Source organism: Magnolia sinica, chromosome 5, assembly GCF_029962835.1.
Source record: "Magnolia sinica isolate HGM2019 chromosome 5, MsV1, whole genome shotgun sequence".
Classification (NCBI taxonomy): Eukaryota; Viridiplantae; Streptophyta; class Magnoliopsida; order Magnoliales; family Magnoliaceae; genus Magnolia; species Magnolia sinica.
The window spans coordinates 30,644,892-30,672,841 of record NC_080577.1 but is presented as its reverse complement, the minus strand read 5'-3'; the positions used below and the strand labels follow the sequence as shown (position 1 = coordinate 30,672,841).

The following is a 27,950-nucleotide window of genomic DNA, read 5'->3' as shown; positions in this document are numbered from 1 at the left end:
ACATACTCAGGTACGGATAAACACACACCCAAAATCACAGGTTGTTATAAGTTCTAATTATTTGACGTGGCATCGGTAAAGGCCATTCTTTTGTTAAACTGTGAATAGAGAGAAAAAATGATAAATAGAGCAATCCAGACTGTTCATCTAACCTGTTGCTCTGTGGATGGGCTGCACTTGCCCATTGGCCCCATATCGCTCATGTCGGTCGATGGGGCTAGCATTTAATTAAACGAAGGTCCACCTCATTGACAAAGCCAAAATTAAGACTTTCACAATCAAGAAAAGGTCACCTCTAACTTGGATATTTTTTCTCCAATGCTCATAAGTCATGGACGTTGATCAGGTCGATCGTGTTGCCCGCCACCACCCCCCAGCCGCTGTGGTGATGTGTTAGTCGCTGTGAGGCTCCCTCTCATGTATATGTTTTATATCCACGCCGTCCATCTGCTTTGCCAGCTCATTGTAGGGTATGAATGAAGGTATGGACTAAAAAATGAAGCAGATCCAAGCTCAAGTGGACCACACCTCAGGAAAAGATGTTGATTAACACGCACCATTGAAAACTTCTTGGGGCCACAAGAGTACCGGATCAAGCTTATATTTGTGTTTTCGTTTTATCCAGATCTGTGTGAATAGGTTGGATGACAAAAGAACATCACTGTGCGTATTAGGAATGTTTCAACGGTGGATGTCATTATCCCCACTGTTTGCTGTGGTGTGGTCCACGTCAGCTTTGGATCTTCTTCATTTTTGGTTTCATGCTATAAAATCAGCTTGCAAAACATATGGATGCCGTGGATATAAAACATATACATCAAGGTGGGCCCCACAGCTCCTAACACATCACCACCACACCACATCACCCACCTAATCCGCTTCCAGAAGTCAACATGGCCCCGCAGACATACCTACAAATACACGTGAGAACCCTTCCCTTCTCTCACAACTCTTTCTTTGCTCAAAAGCAAGATTTCCTTCTTATACTTTTCTTCCCTAATGTTCCCACCAAAGGATATGGCCATCTTTCATGCATTTCCATTTCTTCTGTTAACTTTATTACTCTCCATGCAAAACCCATTCCATGGAGTAGTAGAATCAGCCCCTTTCAATACTCTCACAGACAAAGAGGCCTTGCTCTCTTTCAAAGCTTCTCTCAGTGACCCTTCAAACATCCTATCTTCATGGAATGATAGCTCCACCCTTTGCAATTTCACCAGAGTTACTTGCAACAGATCAGGCCAAAGAGTAGTGGTTCTTGATCTCGCTGGCCTCCAACTAATTGGCACTGTAAGCCCGTTTGTTGGAAATCTCTCCTTCCTTCGCTACCTCTACCTACAAAACAACCAATTCAAGGGCCCACTCCCTAACCCAATTGGCAATCTTTTCCGCTTACACGTTCTTAATGTGAGCTCCAATTTCATCGATGGCGTCGTTCCACCCAACATAAGTAGATGTACTGAGCTTATGGTCATCGACATGACCGGAAACAGGATCTCTGGCAGTCTGCCTCCAGAGCTCACCCGTCTTTCTAAGCTCCAAGTGCTTAATATGGGCCAAAATCAGCTTTCTGGTGCAATCCCACCCTCCATAGGAAACCTTTCTTCACTCACCACTCTAAACTTAGGAACAAATTCTCTCCGTGAAACAATCCCAAGCAGCTTGGGATATCTCCGAAACTCAAAAAACCTTCAAATCTCTTTAAACAATATCACGGGCACTGTCCCACTGTCCTTGTACAACCTTTCTTCCCTTGTAACATTTGCTTTTGCAGCAAACCAGCTATGGGGTGAAATCCCAAGAAATATCGGCTTTAAGCTCCCAAATCTTCTAGAGTTCCATAACTGCATCAACAAGTTCACCGGCCCACTTCCACCGTCATTAAACAACGTCACCAACATTGAAAGCATTCGAATGTCCAACAACTTACACGTTGGACCGGTCCCAAAAGGTCTAGGAAACCTTGCTAAACTCCGTCTATATAACATTGGTTTTAATCAGATCATCAGCTCAGGGGCGACACTGGCCTAGATTTCATAACATCTTTGGGAAACAGCACAAATCTTGAATTCCTTGCCTTTGATGAGAACCTTCTTGAGGGCCTAATTCCTGAAACAATCAGCAATCTTTCGAGCAATCTCAAGCGGTTGTACATGGGAAGGAACCGCATCTATGGAAGCATACCTCCCTCAATTGGTCGACTTACCAACTTGGCTTTGTTGAATTTGAGCTATAATTCAATATCCGGAGAAATTCCACCCGAAATCGGCCAGCTCAAGGAACTGCAGATGTTGGGTTTGGGTCGAAATCGGATTCATGGCAGAATCCCAGCTCCCCTTGGAAATCTAACCAAACTAAATGAGCTCGAATTGTTTGGTAATGATCTGGAGGGAAGCATACCTGCAACATTTGGAAACTTCCAACGGCTACTTTCATTGGATCTTTCCAACAATAGGCTCAATGGAAGCATACCCAATGAAGTTTTTCGCCTCCCTAGCTTGACTTCTTTTCTAAACTTGTCGAAAAACTCTCTAACAGGACCTCTGTCTCAAGATATTCGAATTTTGGAAAATGTGGGCACGATCGACATCTCCGAAAATCACTTATCCGGAACCATTCCTGACTCAATCGGGAATTGCAAGAGCTTGCAAGATCTGTTGATGTCGAAGAACTTGCTATCCGGCCCCATTCCAACATCTCTAGGGGAAGTTAAAGGACTGCAGACTCTAGACCTCTCGTCGAATGAACTCTCCGGAACCATTCCAACGGATCTAGAAAAACTCCAAGTTCTTCAGTTCTTGAACCTATCTTTCAATCAACTCGAAGGAGAAGTTCCAAGTGTTGGGGTCTTCCGCAATCTCTCAAGAGTCCATCTTGAAGGAAATTCTAAGCTATGTATGTCTCCTGCCTGCCGGAAAACCCAAATTCGTTCCTCTAATGGAAGAAAATTGGCTGCAATTATGGGGATTGCCGGTTCTATTGTGCTATGTTTGGTTTTGGGTCTCTTCTGTATGCTGTTTTACAGAAGGAAAGGCAAGGCCAAAATTGCTTCTACCTCAGAATCCTTTACCGGGCGACGTCAAATGGTTTCCTACCAAGAGCTTCTAATGGCCACGGGTAATTTTGATCCATCAAATATTATTGGGAGTGGAGGCTTCGGGTCCGTCTTTAAGGGCGTCCTTAGAGATGGACTGGCGGTCGCTATCAAGGTGCTTGATCTGGATACAAACGGAGCTTCAAAGAGCTTCCTCGCCGAGTGCAACGCTCTTAGGAACGTCCGGCATCGGAATCTTGTTAAACTGATCACATCTTGCTCCAGCGTGGATTTCAAGAACATGAATTTCCTAGCTCTAGTGTATGAATTCATGGAGAATGGGAGCTTGGTGGAATGGATTCGACATCCGAGGAGGAATGGAGATGGAAATGGATTAAATGTGCTGGAGAGATTGAAGATTGCCATTGATGTGGCATGTGCCATGGACTATTTGCACCATGACTGTGAACCTCCAGTGGTGCATTGTGATCTTAAGCCAAACAATGTGCTGTTGGATGAGGACCTGAATGCAAAGGTAGGAGATTTTGGGCTGGCAAGATTGATGGTGGAGAGAGGAGCTGATAGCCAATCTACCACAAATGGGCTCAAGGGGTCCATAGGATACATACCTCCAGGTAAGACTACTTGCATCTCTGTCCATGTGTTTTAATTTCAATTGATTCCTCATGGGCCACAGTTTATAAGCCCAACTATTTTTAAATCACGGCCAGTTAATGAGTGGACTAACCTGAATATGGGGTGAGACTGAAATGGTTCAGACTCAGCTTGGCTTGAAATCATAACCTCACATAAGCTTGTAGTTAGCATTTATCACCTGACCAAAGACTCTTTATATTCATGTTATTTTAGTGTTTATTATCAATATAATTATATTCCTAGTTTAATTATTAAATATTGAGTCAAGCCATATTGAGTCAACTCGACCCATCTAGCCATCGAGTCGAGTCAGGTTTTTGAGTTTGGAACTATATATACTCATCTTACCAAGAGTCCTGATATAGGAAAATCCGCGTGCGAATTTGATAATTAGAATGTAATCACACAACTCATAAGCATTTCACAGCATAACTGGGTTTTCAATCCTAACTAGTGGGCCCATGTTTGGTAATCCAGATCATTTTCCTTTTGCATCCAGAAATTAATGGATAAAAACACTCCCAAAATATCTCTCAGATTGGGTCTTCACTCAATGAAACGTGGACCGATGTTGCATTCCTATTCTCAACTGTCCATACAGAAGGATGCAACACATCAATGGAGTGGATTACTGAAGCATGGGCCGCACTTATCAGAATTAAAAACCCATGGAAACCTTTTATATATAAGGGTGGCAATGGGCTGGGTAGACTGCCCCAAGTAACATCTAACTGAATTTTATTTTAATTTTCTGGGACTTGGATGTAGAGTACGGCTTAGGAGGGAAACCATCAACTGAAGGGGATGTGTACAGCTATGGAGTGATGTTGCTGGAGCTTTTCACTGGGAAGAGCCCAACCCACACCACTTTCACAGGAGACCTGAGCCTACACAAATGGGTCCTCTCAGCTTTCCCAACTAGGACTCTGGACATTTTGGATCCTGATCTGCTTGACAAGGTGGACCTGTGCTACCATGACCATCCGATCAGCACTGAAAAGCAACGCCAATACTTGGTTTCTATCATCGGGGTCGGCTTGTCCTGCGCCGTCGATTCGCCTGAAGCACGCATTAGCATGAGAGATGTTCTCCACAAATTGAAGAGCATCGAAGATGCTCTCATGAAGCCCACATAGAGTGGTCATCACAATGATAGGAGGATCTCCAACCAGATCATCATATTGCATGAATTGAATGATAAGAATACAACGGTTAAGATTGTCCTATCAGTGTGATTTCCAGTAATGTGGTCCAATATGCAGGCAGATGAGAAGCGACAATTTATGGAGTTTCAGCCTAGTTTTATGGGTGAGGCTTAGCAGACCTAAGACTGGTATTTTTATGTTACTTTTGTTGTTGTAGCTTGTTACTGTTACTCTGTTATCATACCATATTATTTACCTTTTGTGTAATATATTGATAGGCTGCAACCTCTATGAAATTTTTTACAATCAATGTAGGTTGTCCATCAAATGATTTCCATCTTGGATTGCTTGTCCCTAATTATCACCATGATGGTTTGATGTTAAGCTTACAAAAGAAGATGAGAATATAAACGTTTTGGATTGATTACATTGAAAATAAGTTAATTATCAACCTGTAACACCAATTAGTGGGCCCCAACATCCAATTACCAAGCGTCTTCCTCATTCCCCTAATAGGAGTTACATGATACTTACGCTGCCTATGAAGCTTGATACACAGGCACTCAGAAATTTTACGTGTCATATACTAAGCCAAATACAACGGACTAGATTGTGAATCTCACTGTCTCTGGTCACAGACTGGGATTGGATACTGTCTACACACACCATAAGACAGGATTTAATTGGATGGCATACTGTTGTTAAAGATGAGCCATGCAAAGCTCTTGTTAGAATTTAAAATAAATAAATAAATAAAATAAATAAATAAATAAATAAAATTTAGTCTAGGATTGTGTTCTGCCTCGCCTGGACCAAAATTGGTCCAGGCAGTGGCTTTATGGGCCCACTGTGATGTATGAGATTTATCTATGTCTTTCATTCAATTTTCTGGATTATTCTATAGTATGAACCAAAAAAAAAATAAGGCAGATAAAGTGATGATAAAGACGTCCGTCTTTAAAACCTTCCTAGGGCTCATCATTATGTTTATTTTCCATCCAACATGTTCATAAGGTCACAAACACTTGGATGAAGGTAAAACAAAAATTACCTCTTGATCCAAAACTTCTCTGGCCCTAAGAAGTTTTTAATGGTGGGCATTCAATCCCTATTGTATGGACCACTTGAGCCTTGGATCTACCTTATTTTTGGGGTCATACCTTAAAATTATATGGATAAATGGATGAAAGGCATGGATAAAACCATACATCACACCAGGTAAGGCTGGACGGAGTCTGCTTCCCCACTCAACCTTTCCCATATTTGACAATAGCTTGCTATCTAATCAAATTCGGTCACACCTGCGCCTTTTTCTGTGTTTGGTACGTAGGCATTACCAAATCCAAATGGACGTAGAGTGGCTATGATGCTGCCGAGTAGCTATTAGTCAGTGATCTATCGACTTTACCATGATGTATGTGTTTTATCCACTAAGTCTATTTATTTTTCTATATCATGTTATGGCATGGCCCAAAAAGAAGACATCCAAATCTTAGGTGGACCACAACACACGAAATAGTGATGATTGAATGCGTACCATTAAAAACTTCTTAGGGGCCACAAATGTTTTGGATCAGCAAATATTTATGTTTCCCCTCATCCAGATCTACAAGACCTAATTAACAGGTTGGATGGAAAATAAACATTACAGTGGGCCCCGTAAAGTTTTTAATGGTGGGAGTTAAGTTACTGTTATTTTTCTAGTGGTGTGGTTCACCTGACAATTGGATTTATTCACATTTTTGGACTAATGCCCTAAAATAACCTGGAAAATGGATGGACAGCAAGGATAAAACACATTCATCATAGTGGGGCCATGGAGCACCAACTAGTACCCACCTTGCTACCAGCAGCGTAGCAGGCAAGTCTCCGGGTCACAATCCCAAAATCAGATTGGTTGAATAATTCCAACCTATGATCCAAAGAAACTTGTTTGTGTAAAGAAGACTATCGGACATTTTCCATTTTTAACCATCCAGCAAATCAGTCTGACTTTTCGGATGGTTTGGGCAGGGCTGTCAACTCTCCTGACATCCACCTTTAGGTGGTTTTGCTCCTCTTACCCAGATAACCTCTAAGCTGAAATTTCACCACCTATGGGTACTCACTTGAATCCCAGACTTCTTGTTAAAACTCTTGGGAGCCTACCGCCGGGGTAAGGATAAGAACCCATCGTATCATCGAACTAATTTAAGAAGAGAGTGGCTGGGCGGTGTGCTCCCACCTTTCTTAAAAATAAATAAATAAATAATTCATGGATATAAAATAGGTTTGGTCACCAAGAACTGTTGATGAAGTTTTCTGGTTAGCCCTTCGTCGACCCTTGAGTAACTGCACAAAGAGCAAAAAAGAAAGACCCTAGCTAGCACAGCGGACCCACTACAAGAAAAGGTGGCCATTTATAGCGGCCGGTGATAATGAGAATCACAGGCAGCCGTCTCAAAACGCCCCTGATTTTAGCGTGGCCGCCGGTTAACGTTGGTTTAAAAAAAAAAAAAAAAAGCGCCGATCGTTTTTTCATTTCCCTCTTTGTATTCCTCTTTTGCAGCTCTCCCTTTCTCATCTCTCCCTCTCGTTTCGTGCGCTTCTCCCATCTTGGATTTGGACTTTTCCATCTCCCATCTTACCTCCAAATCTCATTCTCTCTTATTTCTCTTCCTTTCTTCTCATTCTCGGGTTCTTAGATCAGATCTAGAGCTACGTGCGGACGTGGTCATCAACGGTGAAAAGAATAGAAGAAATCTGAGGAGGCGCTTGAAGGTACTCTCTCTCTCTCTATTTTCCTCTTTTGATGGCCAGAAATTGGGCAGCGGCAGCCATGTCCGCCACTGTCCATGGCCCCCTACATGTTTGAAGAAATGATTCAACCAATATTTTCGATTGGCAAAGCCACATTGGCTCATACATGTTTTGCTTCTTCAATAATATATGCTCTTGTACATACATTTACGATAGGTTGGCGATTGAGCATAATCCCTCTTGTTGAAAGTACACGTTTATGATAGATAGCTTTAAGGCCAATGAATGAAAATAATGGAAGGAATTTGCTTCTATTCTCCAAGAGTTTTGGGCTGTCTATGGTTTGTATTTCTTGTATCAGCAACCCATTTATTTGGCTGATGTGAGGACCATTTTGGACAGAACGCTTGACAGAAATGGCATATGCATATAAGTATTCGAACTGATCGAAAACAGAAATGGGTTGACATTGGCTTTCTAGCACGATTGGAATTTATCACAAATGGAATATACCTTACTATTCAAACTAAAAGGACAAACAGGATTAGGTTTAGGATCACCGTTAGTTGCTTGGTCACATGAATGAAGATTCTCAGTTAAGGCTAAATATATGGCCGCATAAAAGGATCATTTTCATGCCCTTGTATTTCCCGTGACAGTAGCCACATTTATGAGATCTAGATCATTCATCCTGTGGACAGCATCCACCAACCTTTTCTTTTTCTACTCAACTATCCATCCAAAACCTTCAGAAGGCATCTGATTGATGATTAACACAGTCAAATTGGTGTCTCATCAATTATGACTAATCTGAAAACAGCAGTGCATGTGAAGCTTAACAAACTGATAAGTTACTGGGTTCCACCCAAACGTCCCAGACATTTACAGTCAGGACTGAATCTAGGCATGAATTTAAAGGCTCTCGTTGTTTTTTTACACTGCATAAACTGGAAGATCACAAGGCATGGCTACACAGCAATAATAAAAAAAAGCCAAACAAGTGGTTATATAAGTAAAAGATATTTGGAGGTTTGCCAATCCCACGGTGTAAAAGCCATGACACATTGGTGCACAATCCAAGCTAGCAATCAGGTGGGTCCCACCATGTAGGTTCCTTGGCCAACCTCTTTCTATTCATAAACGGTGGTGCAGTTTCAGTTGACCAGCCTGATTTGTGGGCAAAGACATCTGCAGGAAATTTTATTTAATCCTGTGAGTGGTAACTCAACCAAAATGCACCACAGATAGCTTGAAGATAATGGACCCTTTTTTAGATGGATATCTCAAAAACCGCATTGATCAGAAGATTCTAAATATCCAGTTGGTGACCCGAACAAGCTGATTTTTGGGCTATATGGTTGATTTGTTTCTGTATAATAGAAGACATTTTAAAAATCAAGGCTATATAGCGAGCCATGATAAGGATTATGCATGAACCAGCTGCTACACTGATCAGATGATTGTAGCCATGCATTTACGGCCTGCTAGTTGAATTCAGGATGACTCACCAATTGCATTGGTCTGTGCTGTGTTTGGAAAGCACTTGAATGGCGATTCAGCACAATTGCTACTGAACCTGTTATTCTCATCGTATTTGTAACTAGCCATTCTGCTGTGCCTTTGGGGCAGTGGGGAAACAGGCTCTATTGTTTGCCGTCTACTGCTTCTCCACCTTTATAAACCGTAAATCAATATCCCGTTGCTATGCATCAGGTGCAATCATGTTGATGATCTGGCCCAAAGATCAGTGTGGACCATGTGCACATCGAATGCTGAGCATTGACACTTACTGAAAAACAGTCAATTTTTTGTGCATGCACAATCCCTGAACTGTTTGCTGCATTGCCAAGTTATTTTGAATTCGGATTCTGGTGGCTTCCTATATCCGCCGTGCAGTGCACCTCATGCACTTCTGGCTATGGGGAAGGTGGATCAGTTGCATCCTGACTTGACAGTAGATCCTCTTGGAATCTTGCGTCCTGCGAACAAATTAACTCATCAGCTTCCATTGGTAAAGCTTCAGCCTGCTGCCACTTCCCTTGAACCACCCAATTATTTTGCACAGGTCGTGACAATGTGTTTGTTACAGGTCAGTGCATACTCATCCTTTGCAAGGATGGTGGGAGTTGGAATTGGTTTGGAGCAACAAAGAAGGAGAATGGACCCCACAACTAATGAACCGTTGTTCACAAACTGCACTAGAGATTTCATTGGCACACTTGATTACATATTTTACACAGGTAAATTTCCTTGTTGCAAGATGACTTTGCCTGAGCTTTCTTTCCCTTTCTCTTGCCTTTAATATCAGTATTCTGTCATTTGTTATTTATATATATGGTTCAGATATTGATAAAAACTTCTGCTAGTTGGAGCTTTGTGATATATTTGGTTGAGTTGTGGTTTCAGCGGATTCGTTGACAGTCGAGTCATTACTGGAACTCTTGGATGAGGAGAGCTTACGCAAAGACACGGCTCTCCCTTCTCCTGAGTGGTCCTCTGATCACATAGCACTTTTAGCAGAATTCCGCTGCAAGCCCAGAACGAGGCGTTGACACTGCAGGGTAAGCCACTGATTGCTTGAAATTCTTCCCTTAATTCAGAAGTTAAGAGGCGCTGTGTTGATTTAAGTTAGGCTGTTATAAGCTGATGAGCTTGCATTAATATTTTGATATCAGTTTTCTAATTCTGTCAGAGGTTACAAGCATATCTTGTTCATTGTTCTCTTGTTTTGTTTTAGATGGTCCCATGCCCTGACTCTTCAAAGCTCCTGTTCATTGTCAGCGCCTCATCACTGTATGCTATGCTAACTGGATGGAGGTTTGCTATGGCTACTCATCCAAATCCTACTCCCCACACATGCCAATGTCGCATGTAAGATATGGGCAGTTTATCAACAAAACAAAGTGATAAAGAAAAGTATTGGGATTTTGCATTGGTGCTGAGGATTCTCGTCATGCCTATTCTTTTGTCATTTCCTTTTGCTTCATGAATCTGTTTTTCTTTCTTTCGTATTTTTTAATTCTGTTGTTAGCTTTATGAAAGTTGGAATTTGGCTGTTCTTGTTACGGATGCGTGCATGATTCAGGTGAAAAGATTCTTGCTTGCAAATAGCAGAAACCGATGTTTGATTTACTTGCTTAGTGTAGAGTCCAATCTCTCTGGTTTTGCATATGTACAAATGAGCTTAGTTCTTATGTGATTTAAAGATGATTTTCTGAAGATTGTCTTCTTTTATTGTTTTAGTATTGCATCATCATCATTGTCATTGCCTCATGTCATTGTCATTGTTATCGTCTACTTCTCAGCTATTTGGAGTTAGCTTCAACTTTATCATCATCGTCATCATTAGCATCGCCTTGTTTCAGCTATTTGGATCAGCATTATAAATCCTACTCAGTCAGAAAAATCGAAACAGGGGAGCTTTACAATTGGATGGTGCAGGGCTAGGCTGCATTAGAAGCAAAGGCTGATCCAATAGGCCTGAAGCATGTCTGTAAGGGCTGGGAAGTGGACGATGCCCTCAGAGTCCAATGATCTCTCCTACCTTGCAGAAGCATCTGAATCCATGGTTGAACTCCCCTTGTGTAAGACCTTTTGCAACAGGTTTAGAGGAATGGACTTATCTGCAGAATATTGTGTGCGCGCGCCGGAGTTGCAGGTTAGTTATGTAAAATATAAATATTGATGAATGGGGCCAGTAGCTGCTGCGGTTACAAGTTTTCTGTTGGATGCGGCTTGTAGTTGAGCTCATCGCAGGCTAGGCTGTATGATGTATAAATGAAGTGGGTTTAGAGATAAGCTAGTGTGGCCCTTTGTCAGGTGGTGGATGTGTCTGGCCTGCTTCACAAGCTCAGATTTGGCAGATCTTTTGAATTTATTTCCATATTTTTCAGAAAAAGAAGTTGATTAGTGTCCAACACAAGCATCTAACAACCTGTTAGAGAATGCAGAGTTGACAGGCTTCAGTCACAAATTGCTTGTTATCTAGCTGGATCATGCAATACACTTGCCTCATTCATCCGTTACATAATGTTTCCCTCTTATTTCTCAGATTAAGGTTAGGATGAGGCAGATTCCACATCCTCCTATTTATTCTTCTCTTTCCTTCTTATCGTGAGTTTTCTTAGTCCTATGAAAAATGTTAGAATTGTTGGTTATTTATTATTTAATGGTCAGCCAAATATTTATAATTCAGTACCATAATAGGTTGTCGTGGTTGTAGATGCTTCTCTCATCTCTACTTTTTCCATCAATTGAAATGGGAAAAAAACCTTAGAAGCATAACTGAGTATTTTGATATCCCTTCTTTCTCATCTTAATCTTTGTAGCAGAGAGGAAGAAAAACCATAAAGCTTTTGTGGGTTTTGCCTCTTGTTAGGCTGGTGATGATGAGATGGACTTATGGTTTTGAAGAGTTGAATGCGACTGAGATTTCATATGTCGAAGCTTATTGATGGGGACATCACGCGCACACGCATATGCATGCCGCCCCCTACGCACGTACGCAAGGAGAATGAGGCCCCCACCGTCGATCTGGCTCAATGACGACATCCAGGGAGGGCCTCCTAGTTAGAAGACTGAGTTTTGGTTCGTTGGAGTGGGCCCGATAGTCAAGTAAAGCCTATCATGGGTTCTCATGATCATGGCCCACTAGTCCAATTAATCTCATATTTTAGGTTTTGCTTATTATTATTATTTAGAATTTCATGGACGGTTTAGATTATTTTGATTAGTTATTATTTTTTATTACTTCATCACCAAGTAATAGGTTGCACACATGGCGTGAGTTTTGAGGTATATGGTTTTCTTATAAATAGGCGCCCCTTGTATTTCTTTTTCTCATTGAAAATTAATAAAAATTCCTACGTTTTTCTACTCCTCTGAGTTCTTGAGTTGTGGAAATCCAATTGGGTGCGAAGCCCTCCCTTCATCAAAGATCTAAATACCGTGGTGCAAAGCCACATTTATCCCGATTCGCCCCTATCTCCTATCACTCATTCTTCTCACCTTCTACAACCATCCTCGCTTCGAATCCGTCAGCTTTTGCAGCAGTTCTTCTCCCTACAGCCAATTTCTCGAATCTGGCCTTACAAGAGGGCTGAATTTTCGGAGAAGCACCACGCACAGACCGCGCATCCGATCGACATGAAACTCGGAGATTTTGAAGCCCTCCCCTGGCCGATCAGAGCCAAGGAGGCGTTTTCCACATTCAGGGCCCCCTCGCACGTGCGCACGTGCGTCAGGCCTGGCCCGCTGTCCGCGAGCATGGACTGTCGCCAGGTTTAGAATTTCCGCCTATTTTATCTCTCTCATACCTATTTTCCATAACCCTAACCCTAGATTGCATTATTTTCAATTTTTTTGCCCCTTTTCTAATCCTAAGGTTCTCTAAATTGAAACTAGTGAATCTCTTGGATTAAGGACTGATTACTATGCATGTGTGGATGAGTTTTACCTCCCTTTGAGTATCTTTTGACTTATAATTTCTATTAATCCAGCCCTAACATGTGTAGGCTTAGACCCGCACAGATTCCCCTTGCTTGAATGTTTGAATTTTTGTGTGGGATGTGGAAATTTTTTGTGAATGTTTCTGAATTAGTTTGATTTGAGGCCTGAGATCTTGCATATCATAGTTAATTTTCATGTCCTGCATCACTTATGGTGTTTCCATCAGGCCTTTGATGGTGCGCCCCACTCTTCTTCAAAGAGCTGCTACAACAGGAGCTGGTATAGTGCATTTGGATATTTAGATTTTATTAGCAATAATATTTTGGTGAACTTTTCTTTTTCTTTTTTCCATCCCATGGATTGTTGATACTGGGTTTGTGTGTGTGTGTGTGTGTGTGTGTGTGTGTGTGTGTGTGTGTGATATTTGCTAATGGCATTGATTTTACATAGTCATGAAGTGATTGTTTTAATCCATTTTTTAGGACCATTTGATTTAAAAATTTCTTTCTCATCCATCTTTGCTTGTCTAGGTGAAGTTGAAGTTAGTACATTAGAATTTAGTCTACATGCATGTAGATTTAGTCTCTTTTTCAACACAAAATGGTTTTCATGTTGAAGATCCAACCATAATGGGCACTCTAAAGTTCAGCAGATCCAACCATAATGTGGGCCACATGTACAATTCACTGTTTTATTTGAGTAAGTGCATGTCATGTATACACTAACTAATAATGATGGACAAAAAACATCACCTTAAAAAAAAAAAGTCCTAAAGCAAATGGTGATTTTTTTTTTCAAATGATAAATGGGTACCCAACACCCTAATGGCTATGAATCGGTATGGGTGCCCATTTCAGGCCCAACATACGGGTGCAATACCCATTGGTGGGCATTAGGTATGGGTACCCCTACATCCAACCTGAACCCAGCCCATTGCCACCCTTAGATCTAATAGATGTTGCAGGAGTAGGTGAGTGGCCATTATAATTTTTTCTCAGCTAGATATCTTTTATTGTTAATACTTCTGTTGATTTTATGTGCATTTCCTGAGATGTTGTGCGATACTCAATTCAGGACACAAGCATCTTTGAATCTTATGAAGACAGGTCAAGAAATATCAGTAGATGTGTTGAATATCAATAATGCAGTAAGAACATTCATTTGCTTGATTGTCTTTGAATTGCTGCCTATGCAGGTCACTTGAGTTGGTGGTAGTTTTGGCAGAAAAGCTGATGGTGGAAGATGGTTGTGTGAAGATACCAGGTGGAGGTAGATCATGCTCTCTCCATGTTTTTTCCCGATCGTTAGTCCAAGATTGCTTCGATCTACTTGTAATATGCCACTTCTTGTCTGTCCCATAGAAAATTGTGGAAAAAATGTTGTGTCGAAATTCTCAAGCTATTCATGCTCGTCTCTTATTTAAAGTATAAATCTTTAATTTTTCAAGAACTGTCCCACCGAAGTCCTTTTTACATTAGGTTTTTTTACTTTTACTTTTTTCTTTTTCCCTTGTACTCTCTTTGAGGCTTGAGATGGACACTCATTTTCCAAGTATGCGGCTGAGATTGAGTGCAAGCTGCATTTATATGGATGCCCCGTCGACCCTTGTATTGACACAATAAATGGAGAATAGGATTGCTGGAACCGCTGTGTTTTGTCCATGTCGCTGTTTCGGCAGATAATAGTCTTTTGGTCATATAACCTCATGTTGCGAGGCCTATTTCACTATTAAAGAAAAGACCGTCTTGCCAGTCTCCAAATCTCCAGTATTTTTGTATCTCTATTCGTAATGAGGACTACATTTTGCGCGTTTCTGTTTTAATTTTAATTTTAATTTTTATTGTGATCATACAGGTGAAGTCTTGTAGTGAGAAAGGCATACATGGTTTTGGCTACCACTATATTACATGCGATGCGTTCAAGTCACATAAGTTTTATGGCCCAAATTCTGATACAAGTTCCGTCTCATCTTTACACATGGCCTATTTGTGTTATCTGTGCCGTTCATCATGCTGACCCTACATCAGTACCTTCGCCCAATAAAAAAGAAAAATGGGTATGTTCATCAAGTAGGCTACGTGTTTCAAAAAAAAAAAGGATGGTTATGCATGCAGTGACCCACCTAATGGATGGGGCCAATGAAAGGGCCTCCTCTTAAGGGATCGATTTTTGTGCAGGTTCCATCCACCTCTGCTGGCCCACTCATGCAACAACAAAAAGATTAAAATTGTAGTAATTACCTGTTTTTTGCTGATCTTATAAACCATGGAGCTGTTCGTGATTCATGGTTCTGCCAGTGTTTTGGTTATTAACTCTTTAATGATACGATTCCGCCAACTCATGATGACAGGAATGTTTTAACAGGTGCTTCACTTCCAAGAGGTCAGGTGCTTGCTAAAAAGGTGGTTGAACACAATGGTGATCACATAGAGGATAAACCAGTAAGTTCCTCAGACTTTTTACTCTTGGATGTCATAAGACAAAAATCATACCATCTGCTCATTGGCATGGAAATAAGTTTTATGTAAGCTAATTGCATGATTTAACTCCGTATTTATAGATACAAAACAGGCTTCAATAAATAGTCACGGAAATCATCCATGAAAGTATGATTCAGGCAATGGATCAACTCGGTCATGAGAATGGGGTGAGATCCAATCCCAGATTGCTACTTGGCCAGGATGGATCTCCTCCAAACCATTTCAAAAAGGAAAACCAGGTTTGCAGGCAATGAGGATTATCTAATGTGATTTTTTCTAATAAGGATTAAGGCTTTCATTGCCACGTTTTCCAACACTTGGCTGGACGTGTCGATTTTTTTTTTTTTCCTTTTATTATAACGGCCTTGTTTTGATGGTGGTATATGAAGGACAGAGTGCATGAGTGGTGTAAAAATAGGCAGTAGCTTAGATGAGTTGATTTATCAAGGCAGCAGCTTAGATGCGTTGATTTATCAAGGCAGCAATGGTAAGAGACATCGTTATTATAATTTCTTTTTTTGATAGATTGTTGCTGCTTTTCTTTTTTTTTTCTTTTTTTTTTTTTTTTTTTCCATTTATTTGTTTGTTTTAGGTTGTTACAACTTCATCTTCCCATGAATCAATCCCTACCGTAGATTGGATTGGCCATTGAAAGTCACCGGATATGCCCCATGTAAGTTTTGGATTGGAATTTGACCCTGTTGCTTATGGTGAATGGGCCCCTCCTTTTATTGACTTGTATGGGAAAGAATGCGTTCTTGCTGGGGCGTTGATTGTCATAGGATATGTTATCCAAATCACATCAAATGGTTGAAATGTAATTAATTTATTTTTATTATTTTGTCTCGCAGGTTGCAGGCCCAGACAGATTATATATGGCTGGATGGAGGGATTTCTTTTATATATATTCAGAACATTTTCAACACATTATTGTAAATATTATATGTTTTTCATTGCAAAGTAATACAATTTATTTAGTATTCATTTTTAATTGTGTTGTGCAACATTTTTTAGGTTCTAAACATTTACAAACAATATAGGTTCTAATTAAATATAAACAATCAAATGGATTAAGAAAAAAAAATAACTCACGGTCAACACTTTTACAAGTAGTCAACAGTTTTTAGTTGTGCATATTTAAAGGTTTTCCATGGCATATGTTGGCGTTTCATGACATTTGAATTATGCCTGGCTTGTTAGGAGCCTTTTACTGATGCATTCGTAGATTTGCACCGACATATACCAGCGCTTTGATGTCTAAATGATACTTCGGCATGCCTTTTTTGACATTTTTGCATATCTTTCCCGGTGTTTTGGTAACCTTATTGCGGCGATCAAAAATACTTTTACCGACCCTTTGATATGTCTAAAAGACTTTTCGTCAGGCCTTTATCGGCGTTTCTGCATATTTTTTCCCGGCGTTGTGGCAACATTTTGCGTCACTTTTTCCATCACCAAAAGCGCCGATAAAGGATAATAAGCGTCGGTAAAAGTCTCTATTTTAGCGGCGGTCATTAAAAACGCCGGTGAAGATGTGCAACAGTCGATAAAAGATACAGCAACGCCCCCCTTGAGCGGCTCGAGTACGACTGCTAGTAATTCCTTTACCGGCGATTTTTTGGACTTTTAGGGGCGTTTTTGGCTGCCGGTAAAGCCTAATTTTCTTGTAGTGACTCTCTGATGCCAAAGTCAGGGATCTGGGTCTTTGTTGAAGTAACTTAGTGTAAAGGAGTATGTGTCCGTACATTTCACCATTAGGGGTGTGTCTATTTATAGTTAGAGAGATGTAGTAGCATAGAAAGAACTTTCTTATTTAGCAGGTGTGTATTGTAGATACATTAGAACTCCTAATGCATAGGATATCTCCTGGGATCCTCAGCGGGGATCCCGGACTCCTGAACTGATCGCGAGTTAGTTTTTGTGATCCTTGGAGAGAAGATTGCACAAGTCTTCCTTTAGATTAGGTCGGTCTACACCGAAAACCGTGGCGCGGTTGTCCGAGCTTCGGTTAAGGTTAGCTAGTGAAAGCCACAATGCAAAAGGATATGCCGGCCGAACTATAAGAAGGTCGGCATCATCCTGACGACTAAACCAATCAAAAGTCCTTGTGATGTCCTTGTGATCTCCAATTTTTGTAACCTTTAACTTCTTCATGAGGCCTAATAACCTCTCCAAGTTATCTCTTGGAGAGTCCGTCCAAGGTCGTGCCAACCTTGGTCATTCCGACCTTAGTTATGCCGACCTTAACTGTGCCAACTTTGACTGAAAGTCGGACGGTTGGCTTTTTCCCTGCCATTAGCCCGTTGGGTCGTGTCAGGTCTCTGTCCGACCTGCCCCTATGGGTCAGTCCATTTTTCCCATAACAATAAGCCTCCTTACTTTCAAGTTGGTAAAACAGACTTAGAAAGTAGGTCGGATGTATTCAGGTTGGATCGTCCTGCCATAAATGTTAAATAAGGCGGCCCGCACGAGAGTCGAGGCGTATCAGTAATCATGATTCGATGCTTATCGAGGTGGCATGTCATGCTTCGAGGTCGTCTGACATGTCAAATCGCCTTTTCAGTGTTAAACCAATGAGAGGAGGACGCGTGGCCTTTCCTCGATCATGGAGTCGGCCGACGAGTGGGGATGCACCACGTGTCGAAACAGGGTAATCGAAGAAGCGTCGTAAGGCCGCGCATTAATGAGGGCATTAAACGCCCATACATGTGGCTTCCCTATATAAGGGAAACCCTAATGCCCGAGCCGACTCATTTGCTCCTCTTTTCCTTTGCTTCTTTCCTGCTTCTGGCGCACTGTGACCTCGCAGAGGTGATTTTCGATGACTCGTTTCGATCCAGACTACCAGCAGCATTTCTCCATCGGTGAGCTCTGCTTCTCATCTCACCCCCTCCATTTTCTCCTTCTTTCTCTTTTACCAGTTTTTGGCATTTTTGGACTATCTACCATGCCGGAAACACCAAGTTCTTAGGAGGGGGCCTCCGGCATTGATAGTGGGGTGAGTGATCTTCGCCCCATGTCGAATCTTCCATCTCCTTTGATGATGATGAGTGATGTCGGATTTCAGGCGTCGCAAGCATCACGGGTGCTGGAGAGGTCCCCGGCAGAACGTCCGGCTGGGACAGCGAAAGACCTGCTCGAAGAGGAAGGGTTGGTCGGATCCTCTGACGAGGAGGGCGAGGATGTGGACAAGGGCCCCATGGAATCCATCCTCAGGGAGGCCGACCTAGTGAGGATCAAGATGGGATACTACATACCTGATTATGTGGTACTTCAAGCTCCCTCACCGGGTGAGCTTCCCAACAACCCTCCTGAGGGAGTAGTAGCCATCTTCCAGATTGCCCTTCAATGCGGCCTAAGGCTCCCTCTGCAAAAAAATAGTAAGGCAAGTGCTTGCGCATCTAGAGTTGGCTCTGTGGCAGCTGATTCCCAACGCATGGAGGGCGTTGGTTGGCTGTTATGTCCTTTGGTCCGAGCTTGACCAGCTTGACCTAACTGTGAATTTCCTCCATTTATACCAAGTGAAGAGTAGCCCTCTGCACGACGACTGGTACTACTTTTCTGCTTGGAGGGGGACTGGGAAAGCCTTAGTCATGGACGTCCTGACCTCCAACAAAAATTGGAAGAACAGATGGTTCTGAGCTTCAAGGAGTTGGGAAATGCCAAGGATGACCCTGCATTGTACTTAGGTCCCCACTGCTTTCTCTGATCCAGGTCGATATCGTCCGGACTTACTTCTTTTCCTTTGTCTTTAACTTGGTCGACTTCAGTAGTCTAACTCATTTGTGTGTTGCTTCTTTTTGCAGTCATTCCCAAGTATCCTCCTGCACTTGGGGTTGAAGCTATTGCTCGGATTACAGGAGCAAGGTCAGTAGAAGTCGAGGAGAGATCATGGAGAAGACTCCTCCAGCACGAGCTTCTACTTAAGTTGAGCCTTGACTCCGGGCTAACAAGTATAGATTTTGGACGACCTTGGGACTTAGAAGATTCGTAAATTTGTCGTTGACCTCCTTGTTCTTGCTGATGTAGATATGCCTGAAGTTCGGCCTACCCCAAAGTCTACCTTAAAGCGTAAGGCACTCCTTTCTGGGAAATTAGCACCGAAGAAGAAGAAGAAGACAGCCTCCAAAAGCTAAGGGAAGGTCGGTCCTTCAACCCCCACAATCATGGAGGTCGAGGATGAGGCAGCAGCCGCAGAACCTATCTCCACCACTGCTAAAGTGGTGGTTGGGACGACCTCACTCGAGGAGGCTCGTCGGACTAGGATGACCTCGCCTGAGGAGGCTTGTCCCATTGAGGCCCAGGAGACTGTTGGGCCTTCTGCCGAGCCTTTCGTGCCTCAAGCGGGAGAAGGTCAACGCCCTAGCCCTCCTAGGAGAGTACGAAGGGCTTTAGAGGGCCTTCTACCTTGGGTGGATCAGCATATGTCTGATATCGAATTCAATGGGACAGTACGAAGGGTCGTCCTAAACTCACTACCAGATGCAATCCTCGGGTTGTTAACGAAGACCTTCCTCGGCGTAAGTTAGTCTTTAGAATGTTGTTGTTTCTCTTTTCGACTTGTTTTGACACTCTTATCTCTTCCTTCATAGCTTGCCCCCTATTTGTTAAGCATACACCATGAATTTCTACTTTTGTGGGAGGAAGCGAAGGAGGCAATGGAAGGGTTGTTGCGGAAATGAATCGAAGCTGAGCCACTCCGTATCGAGGCCGAGCAATCCCAAGCCATGGTTTAACAACTACGCTCTGTTATGGAGGCCCAGGCGAGGGCATCGAGGGCCGAGCTAGAGGTGACGAAGAAACTTCTCGCTGAGGCTTCCAAAAGGGTGGCTCGATGGAAGGCCGAGCATGCGAGGCTGCAGCGCACCATGGAGGTGAAACTTAAGGAGGCCCAAGCAGAGGCTCAGGCAACTAACTCCTCGGCTCAGGTAGCCGCTGTCGAGGAGTTTAAGTCTTCTGAGGAGTACTTGGAGGACAGAGACTCTCTGTACAGTGCTGCGTACGAGAAGTGCCTTGAAGAGGTCAAGAGAGTTTACCCCGAGCTGCACCTCTTGGCCATCGAGGAAGCCAGCTCTAACTCCGAGGCCCCTCCTGAGGATGGGCTTGCCGAGCAACCCCCTGAGGCTAAAGCACAAGCTTTTTTTTTCAACCCTCCTTTTTTGTATCTTGGTTTCGATGCAATGTGCTCCTCGGAGCTTCATTAATATAATCCAAATTTTCTTTTAGCATAGTGTTTGTATGCGAATTTTTCTTTGTAGGAGGGTCGGACATAAAAGGAAGGTCGGTCCGTTGATACCTTAGTCGTGATAATCGTCAAAGGTTCGACCCTTCTTTCAAGAGTCGATTAGTCCGTTAAGGCTTTTTCTTCCTTGTATCAAGGAAAGTCCTTAGTAGTTTTCTATAGGCTGAGCATGTGAATGTCGGTAGTGTAGGACCCGACCTCTTCTTGAGGGGTTCGCTTGTTAATAGGGGATGTTCTTCCCAAATATCATGGGAAACCCCCTATAGATACTTGGTAGACAATCATTTGTAGGCAAGGAAACAGAAAACAAACTCCAGGATTTTATTGCAATAACTTGGATGAGAGCTGTACATGGTAGATTTCGCACTTAAGGTAAGTCAGCCCCTTAGGAATAGTAAATTTTGAGATATTCAGTGTTCCATGGGTGAGGTAAGAGCCAACCTTACAGGTCTTCGAGTCGATATGACCCGGGTCGGCTCATGCTTGTTAACACGTAAGGTCCTTCCCAGTTTGGCCCAAGGTTCCCGAACCAAGTTCCTTGGTGTTTTAGAATGTTCTACGGAAGACCAAGTCCCCAGCTCGGAACCTTCTAACCTTTAACCTGGAATTGTAGAAACAGGCAACTTGTTGTTGCTGGATCGCAGTCTGATCCGTGCTTGTTCTCTTCTTTCCTCGAGAAGATCAAGATCCAGTGCCATTAGCTCAGCATTCTATTGTTTGTCGTAAGATCTGGTCCAAGCAGTTGGGAGTCCGATTTCGACTGAAGTGACGGCTTCAACACTGAAAGCTAAGGAAAAAGGAGTCTCCCCTATGGCCGTCCAAGCGGTTGTTTGGTCTGCCCAGAGAATGTTAGGGAGTTCTTCGACCCATGATCCTTTGGCTTTCTCGAGCTTGGTCCGAAGATGATTTTTAATGATCTTGTTGACTACCTCGACCTGTCTGATAGCCTGCGGATGGCGTGGTGACGAGTAAACATTCTAGATCCCGAGGTTCTCGCACATACCTCAGAACTGTTTTTTGTCAAATTATTTCCCATTATAAAAAACGATCAGGATCTCATATCTACAGATGATGTTCTTCAAGATGAAATCTGTGATATTTTGTTTGGTGATCTTTGCCAAGGGCCCGGCCTTAGCCCACTTTGTAAATAATCGATCGCGACTACCATAAACTTGGTCTGTCCTTTGCTAGTCGAGAGGGTGCCGATAATGTCGATTTCCCATTTGGCAAACGGCCATGGTCCGGTCATAGGGGTTAGTTCTTTGGGTGGCTGTCGAGGTATAGTCGCGAAGCGTTGGCATATGTCGCATTTCTGGGTATACTGTCGAGCGTCTACTTGGATGGTCGGCCAATAATACCCCTATCGAATGACTTTGTGAGATAAGGCTTGACCACCAAAGTGGTTCTCGCAAATACCTTCGTGGATTTCTCTCAGGATGTACTCGGCTTCATCAGGTCGGAGGCATCTAAGATAGGAGAGATAGAATCCATTTTTGTATAAGATGTCACTGACCATGGTATAGCGAGCTACCCTAGTCCTCAGCCTACGTGCTTACGAGCGATCTTGAGGTAGCTTGCCTTCCTTAATGAAGTCAAGAATCGGATCCATCCAAGTCAACTCTGAGCTTATCGGAAGAGCTGTAACAAGGTCGAATTCAGTGATACTGGGTTTTGTGAGAAACTCAATCAGGAACGACCTTGGAATGTCATTGTTGGCCGCAGTAGCCAACTTTGCCAACATGTCAGCGTTGGAGTTTTCTACTCGAGGGATTAGGACGACATTGCATCTTTGGAACCCACCGATCAATTCTCTAGTTTTTAGTAGATATGCTTTCATGCGTTCCTTCTTAGCCTGATATTCATCGGCTATTTGATTGACGACAAGCAGTGAGTCGCTATAAACTTCAAGATGTTGGGTTCCCATGGCCATTGCTAGCCTAAACCCAGCTAGTAATGCTTCATACTCCGCTATATTGTTGGAGGCTTAAAATTCAAATCTTAAGGCATATTGAACACATGTGTGATATGGAGTCTCCAGGACTATACCAGTCTCGTTGGCTTTAGAATTGGATGGATTATCAACATACAATGTCCATATTGGTAGGTCAGATTTCAATTCGGGCGAAATGCTTGGAACCAACACTAGCTTGGATTGAATGCTTGGGTCGGAGCTTGGCTCGGACTGAATGTTCGAGTCGAATCCTGGTTCATGTGCAGGGGTGAGCTCGACAATGAAGTCAGTCATTGCTTGACCTTTAATTGTTATTCGAGGTCGATACATGATGTCAAACTCACTGAGCTCAATCGCCCATTTAGTCAGCCTTCCTGATGCTTCAGGCTTCTACAACACTTGGCGGAGAGGTTGATCGATCGGGACGATGACGGTATGAGCTTGAAAGTACGACCGTAATCGTCAAGATGAAATGATCAATACCAGTGCCAATTTTTCCATATTTGGATACCTGGTTTCGGCTAAGATCAAGGCCTTGCTAACATAATACACCGGGAGTTGTTTTCCTTCATATTCCCTAATCAAAGCCGAACCAACTGCTACAGCGGAGACTGCCTGGTACAACAGTAGAGGTTCTCCGTGTTCGGGCTTGGAGAGCGACGGCGGCGACCCCAGATACTGTTTGAGCTGTTGAAAAGCAAGCTCGCATTCTTCTGACCAATTCACCATCTGCTTCCCTTTTAATTGCTTGAAAAAGGAAATACACTTATCTGTAGCTGGAGACACGAAGCGATTAAGTGCGGCGATTCTACTTGTAAAGCATTGGACATCCTTAGTCATTTTTGGTGAGTTCATATCAAGCAGAGCTTGAATCTTATCGGGGTTTGCCTGGATTCCTCTTTGGCTAACTAAGAACCCGAGGAACTTTCCAAAGCTGACCCTGAAGGTGCATTTGCTCAAATTCAACTTTATCTGATATTGTCAAAGGATTCAGCTACATGATCAACAACTTTAACTCTCTTAACGAGCATGTCGTCCACGTAGAATTCCATTGATCGCCCTATCTGATGGGCGAACATCTTATAGACGAGCCTCTGATACGTGGCTTCGGCATTTTTCAGTCCAAAGAGCATGACCTTGTAACAGTAGAGACCTTTATCAGTTATGAAGGTTGTTTTCGAGTTATCACACGAGTGCATCGCAATCTGTTTATAGTTGGAATAAGCGTCCATGAAACTTAACAGCTCATGTCTTGTCATGTTATCGACAACAGATTAATTCTGGGAAGAGAAAAACTATCCTTGGGGCAAGCTTTGTTCAGGTCAGTGTAATCGACACACACCCGCCACTTCCCATTAGACTTTTTAACCAAAACTATGTTGGCTATCCAGTTTGGATAATAGATCTCTTCAATGAATCTAGCTTTAAGGAGTTTTTCAACTTCTTCCCTGATTACTGTGTATCACTTAGGACCGAGTGTTCTGTGCTTCTATCGAATCAGTCGGTGGTCGAGATCGATGTTTAGTCAATGGACAATGACCTTTAGGTCGATGCCGGGCATATATTAGTGGGACCATGCGAAGACATTGACGTATTGTTGAAGGAGGCTCACTATCTCGTCCTGTAACAGGGGTTTCAAAGATGACCTGATCCAGACTATTCGAGTAGGGTCAGAGCTATCGAGTGGGACGGGAACGAGGTCCTCCATGGGGTAACCCCTCTCGCTAAAATCTTCTTGGGGGTTTAGGGAGGTGATGGTCATCGTTTGATGCTGAGCTCTCAGTGCCATCGTATAGCATTGCCGAGCTTTATGTTGGTCTCCTTGACCAACCCGGCACCATGCTCGGTCGAAAACTTCATTGCGAGGTGATAAGTTAAGACCACATCTCGCAAGGCATTGAGAGAAGGTCGGCCGAGAATTGGGTTGTAGATGGACAGGCAATCCACCATTAAAAAGTCGACCATTGTAGTTACTTGATTCTGCCCATCCCCAGCAGTGAGCGGGAGCTGTATTACTCCTTCCAGTATAACTCTGCCTCCTGAAAATCCGATCAAGGGAGTCTTAATGGCTCGGAGTCAAGACCATCCAACCCCCATTTTTTCAAATGTGTGAGCGAAGAGGATGTCGGCCGAGCTGCCGATATCCACGAGGATTCGCAACACCTTGCGGTTGGCTATGGTCATCGTAACCACAAGTGCATCGTTGTGGGGATGGTGGACTCCTTGGGCATCCTCTTTGGTAAAGGTTAGGCCGCAGGATACTATTTTTTCCTCTTTTGAGAGTGCTGGTGGTGAGGATCTGACGTTCTGAGCTGGAATGACTGATGCTCCTCATGTGGGCTCTTCGAGCTCGGTTCGAGTCTCCTCCTCCAGCAAGTCCTCTAAATATAGTACGAATTTCTCTGGTCGGTTCATTGTTGATGGGTTGTTCATTCTTTGAATCAGTCCAATCTCCTCTTTTGCTGACGTACTCCCAGAGATGCTCGTTGCGGATGAGCGCTTTGATTTCTTCATTGAGGTCGAAACAATCGCTTATCGAATAGTCGTGGTTTCAGTGAAAATGGTAATATTTTTGCTTATTTCATCTGTCAAGACCGGACTTCATCTTGTTCGGCCATTTAAGGATGCGCTTGTCTTGAATTTTCATAAAGACCTGCTTGGGTGTCTTATTAAGGGGAGTATACGAGTTAAACTTACTGTCGGGCTGCTTGTTCAGACGTTAATTGCTTTGCGATTGGTCATCCTTCCTCTTCTTGCTTCCACTAGCCGAGCTGAGCTCTTCCTTCAGTCATCGTTCTTCGGCTGATGTTCCTTTACTCTGAACGGCCTTTCATAAGCTGGAAGCTTCCTTGCCATTAGAATACTTCTGCGATTTGTTCAGAAGGTCAGCCATCGTTGTCAGGGATTTTTGTCGAGCGAGAAGAGGAACTTGGGGTCTCTTAAGCCCCTCATTATTGCAGTTAGAGCAATCTCTTCAGAGTGCGCCCATACTTGCATCGCTTCAAGATTGAAGCTCTTAATCCTTTAGTAGCTCTCCTTCCTTTTGAACGATATGAAGAAAGTGAGAGGTTGATTTGAGTCTTTCTTTCCCTCTAATAAAGTTAGTGATGAAAACTTTACCGAGTTGGGAGAAGGAACTAATCGATTGCGGTTTCAACTGTCTGAACCACTTCTGAGCCGCTCCTGTGAGGATCAGTGGAAATGCATGGCACATGACCGCAGTGGATGCGTTACGGAGCTCCATCCATACCCTAAACAATTCCAAATGCTCGAATGGGTCAGTGATTTCGAAGAATGGAGCAATTTGTGGCATACGGAACCTATCTGGCAATTGCGCTTGCATAATGTCCACAGTAAACGGAGGTCGGTTTCCCATTATTGCCTCCACTGGGGTCAGAGCATTTGCATGGTAAGCTTGTTGTATATCGCCGATCTGGCCACGTAAGTCCTTCAGTTCGGCTTCCCATGGCTCACCGCTCTTGGCCATAGCTTCAACGGCCACTTCGAGAGCCTTGCCGCGCTTCTTTCTATCCAGTTCATGACAAAGGTTGGAAGCAGGCAGAGTTGCAGTACCGAAAATATTATAAGGGGCCGCCTTGGTGATCAAAGTTGTCGACTCCTGTGGGAGGCAACAGGCGTGTTAGAGGGTTGAGGGGGATTCTGAACCAATTGCTCAGCTTCCTGCCCAGTCTCCTGTGTGTGCCGGGGCTATAGCTGATCTAGCAATTGTCTCATAGAGTTCATATTGATGTTCAATGCTTCAACCTATTGTTTAAGGGAATTCAGTCGTCCCCCTCACTACATGATCATTATGCCTGCCTCGTAGGAGCGGAGTCAGCTTACAGTTGGGATGTGGAGTCTCGATGGCTGCCAGGTTCCTCTGGTGGTACGAGATCGAGCGCAATAAAAGAAGCCTGGGCTTTCTTCTTCCCTTTTGCCATTGTTTAACTTATTAAGTAGTGATGATGGTTTTTAATGTCTTTCCCCACAGATGGCGCCAAACTGTTTTTACAGTTTTCTGGTTAGTCCTTCTTAAACCCTTGAGTACCTGCACAAAGAGCAAAAAAGGAAGACCCTAGCTAGTGTAGGGGACCCTTCGATGCCAAAGTCAAGGATTTGGGTCTTTGTTGAAGGAGCTTAGCGTTAATGAGTATGTGTCCGTATCTTTCACCATTAAGGGTGTGTCTATTTATAGTTGAAGAGATATAGTAGCATAGAAAGAACCTCCTTATTTAGTAGGTGCGTATTGTAGATGCATTAGAACTCCTAACGCATAGGAGATCTCTCGGGATCCTCAACGGGGATCCCGGACTTTTGAATTGATCGCGAGTTAGTTTCCGCGATCCTTGGAGGGAAGATTGGACAGGTCTTCCTTCAGATTAGGTCGGTCTACACCCGGAAACCGTGGCCCAGTTGTCCGAGCTTCGATTAAGGTCGGCTGGTGAAAGCTACAATGTAGAAGGACATGCCGACTGAGCTATAAGAAGGTCGGCATCGTCCTAACGACTAAACCGATCAAAAGTCCTTATGATGTCCTTGTAATCTCCAATTTCTGTAGCCTTTAACTTCTTCATAAGGCCTGATAACCTCTCCAAGTTATCTCTTGGAGAGTTCGTCTAAAGCCGTGCCGACCTTGGTTATTCCGACTTTAATTGTGCCGACCTTGATTGCCAGTCGGACAGTCGGCTTTTTCCCCGCCATTAGCCCATTGGGTCATGCCATGTCTTGGTCCGACCTGCCCCTATGGGTCGGTCCATTTTTCCCATAACATGAACCATCTATTTGTTTGGTTAAAATACTTAAGGATCATTTAGCACCGTGGATTTGGGGGGATTTGAGGGGATTTCAAATCCCATAGTTGTTTGGCACCATAAAGTAACTGGGAGTTTCAAATCCCTCGAAGAGGGGGTTTCAAATCCACCATGAGAGCTTGGATTACATCTAAAATCCTTCCAAGAGTTGCATGTCTAATATATGTGTCACTAGACTATTAAACTATTGGGCACATTGCCCACTAATGATATCCCAAAACAACTAGATTATCAATTGCATCTGTACAATTATTTTAATATGATGATCAAAACCGTCCAAACATTGTCCATTTAAATCAACAGTGAAAAAATTCGTTGGTTAGTCACTCCGACATGATTTTATGCTTGTAGCCCATCCGAAACTTGGAATTTCATCATTTTCGGGCCAAGTATATATTTCGGTGGGCTTATTACAACCATTGTGTTAAACATTACAGACACTG

The 27,950-nt window shown here is 43.1% G+C and overlaps 1 long non-coding RNA gene and 1 pseudogene across 1 annotated transcript; both read left to right on the top strand.

Moving 5' to 3' along the window:
* The first annotated feature begins 966 nt into the window (after positions 1-966).
* On the top strand, positions 967-14,472 carry LOC131245890 (putative receptor-like protein kinase At3g47110; annotated as a pseudogene).
* Positions 14,473-15,949: 1,477 nt separating this feature from the next.
* LOC131245891 (uncharacterized) lies at positions 15,950-16,501 on the top strand. The gene is made up of 3 exons (XR_009171031.1): positions 15,950-15,990; positions 16,096-16,176; positions 16,355-16,501. It is a non-coding gene; the product is annotated as an uncharacterized LOC131245891 (long non-coding RNA).
* The last annotated feature ends 11,449 nt before the right edge of the window (positions 16,502-27,950 follow it).